Here is a 2792-nt window from a genome sequence, read left to right as displayed (position 1 = left end):
CCCGCGGCAGAGGATCGCCAAACATGGCACTGGTGATCGAGGCGAGCCGTTGGTCACGTAAGTTCATCTTTTCCGCGCGTCGTCCCCGCTTCGAGGAACTCGAGACGAGCACGAGACGGGAAAGCGAATGAGAACCGTTGGTCGAGAACGCGAGCGAGAACCTGCTCGAGTTCTTTTTCTTTCTGTTTTTTCCCTGTTTTTTTTGTCGCGTCCTCATCGTCGTGCGGGACTTTGCGTCAATTGCGTTACGGTGATTGCCGTCGTTTCTATCCTTTTTCGTTTCTTCTTTCTTTCTTTCTTTCTTTCTTTCTTTTTTTGCTAATTTCCAGCTAGAACTAGTTTCAAGTTTCTGCGTGTATACGTGGCGGTAGAGGTTACAGTCGGTCGCAAAAGTTTACTTTCTTCGATTCTATTTTAATACTTTGTCCGTTACCCTTGTCGGGTTGGCAAACTTGTTCTAACTTTTCGTTGTTATTTTTTCTTCTTCTTCTTCTTCTTTTCAAACTAGGCCTTAAAATAAACGAACCACGAAAGTTATAATTATCGACGGGAGAAAAAGAAAATAGTTTAGATCTCGAGTTAGATCTTGAATCGGAGGAAATTAATTTAACGATCACCATTTCTTAGATTTTTTTTAAGACCAGTAAGAGGGATCAATAAATAAATATTTATTTCGCCCATTGTTATTAGGTTGAGACCGAATTAGCGTGGAACAAACAGAAGAGAGGCGGCCGATGAATTTTTAATATTTGCTCGCCGTTCGAATTATCGGTTCTCCGGTGGAAACGGCACGGTTTTCCCTCCGGTGAAAAGCTATCGATTCTCGAACGCGGCGTTAAATGGGTCATTGGACGCAGCGCGGATAATTAGCTGGAGTGGCGAGTTTATGTAAGAGCGGGTTTGTTTTGCGTTTCGTAGATGGATTCACCAACAGCCCATTCGAATCAGATTTTTTCAACTTACACACATATATATATATATATATATATCGTTTTCGATGGATATCAACGCGATTAAACTGGGTCACTCGTCGGAGAATCGTTCTTCCATTCTTACAGCTCGATCCAACCCAATATATCCCCAACAGATCTAAATTTGGAATTCTCTTTTTTTCCTCTCGNAGCAAAAAAAAAAAAAAAAAGAGAGGGAGTGAAATTAAATAGTTGAAAGTCATCTCGCCTACGAATTCTCTCGTTCTTCTATATTTACACCGTCATCGTTGCTCTTCAAAGGGATAAATTATCGATTATCGAACGTTGTTGCGCGACTAGTTAACGGAAGCTGTTATTTATATCGGGTAGGGTATCGATGACACCGACACGAATAACAAATAAGCTCGTTGAGTAAAGCGGTCTCTTGTAATTATTGCTATATCGATATCGTTGATAATGATAATAATGAAAAAAAAAAAAAGGAAAAAGTTCGAAACTCGAGTTCCGAACTCTTCCAACTTTTTTCTTCGACGTAATTTCCCTCCCCCCCCTTCTTTCTTTCTTCCCTTCCCAAGAGAGCGCTTCAAACGGGACGTGACGCCACTCTCTTATTTTTAGTCGAGAGTTAAAACGCACGCCGCGTTACCGCGTCGCCACGGTTTCATTTGCTAGCCGTGGCACGCACGGGGCGAAAAGGAATTGGGCGAATCGAGCGATCGAAGGGGACGATCGGTTCGTTGACAACGGCCACGTGCGAGTGTTTGCCCGCACGATGTCGCAAACTCGGGATAAATTACAGCCGCGAGCGTGCCTTCGCGCTCGTTCCACGCATGTTAAACTATTTTCGCGACACGATCCCCGCCGCGGAAAATTATTCGCCCCCTTCCCAGAAAGACCGCGTCACGATTATTTTCGACCTCCCTCGTAAACGTCCAGTTTACACGCTCTCGGAATCTGTAACGGCCGTAATTCGGATCATAACCCGAACAGAGAATAGAAACTCTAGCCGGGGGATGGAGCGAGTATATGTGGGACGATGACGAAATTGCGACGAGAGAGAGAGAGAGAGAGAGAGGGAAATAGGTGAAACCGGTGAATGAAACGGGACGGAAGAACGTGCTGCGCGCGGATGGATGGAGGGTGGTGGAGAACGCAGTTACTGACCTACCTCGAGTCACGATATTCCGAGTGTATCTCGTGGAGGAGGAGGAGGAGGAGGAGGAGGAGGGGTGGCAACGACCGACCGCAACGTAAATACACGTCGAGCGTCTCGACAAAAAGGAACAAAGAGGAAATTCGTCCAAGGGGACGAGGAGAAAGAAGAAGAAGAAGAAGAAGAAGAAGAAGGCACCGAGTGAAAGATCTCGAGACGAGAGACACTTCATCGTGTTTTCTTTTCTCTCCTCTTCTTTTCCTCCGCGTTGACAATTGAACGGAGGAGGATTCGCGAGTGGACGAAATTCGTTCGAAGGATCGATTCACACGGGGGAGAGGAAGAGAGGGAGGAAGGACGACGAAAGGGGTGGCGAGTATACGAGAAACGAGTGTACGTCCTACGGTTTATATGTAGTAGTCGTGGATGAAACGGGGAATTCAACAAGTGCAGGGAACGGGGAGGGTATAAACGGTCGTACAATCGGTGGAAACGGATACATCGAACAAGTGCAGGGTGAACACGTTGAATTTTCGTAAAGCTCGGGATATCTGAGGATACACGCACATACACACACATACATATATATACATACATATGTGGAGAAAATGGAAAGTGGAAAGAAAGTATAGAAGAAGCGAGAAGTAAAATGGGAAAAATGGTTGGTTACCTGTGTGCGAGAAAGGCTGATACAGGATTCTAACGCG

Source organism: Apis dorsata, unplaced genomic scaffold, assembly GCF_000469605.1.
Source record: "Apis dorsata unplaced genomic scaffold, Apis dorsata 1.3 scaffold_882, whole genome shotgun sequence".
NCBI lineage: Eukaryota > Metazoa > Arthropoda > Insecta > Hymenoptera > Apidae > Apis > Apis dorsata.
Note: the sequence above shows the minus strand (reverse complement) of the source record.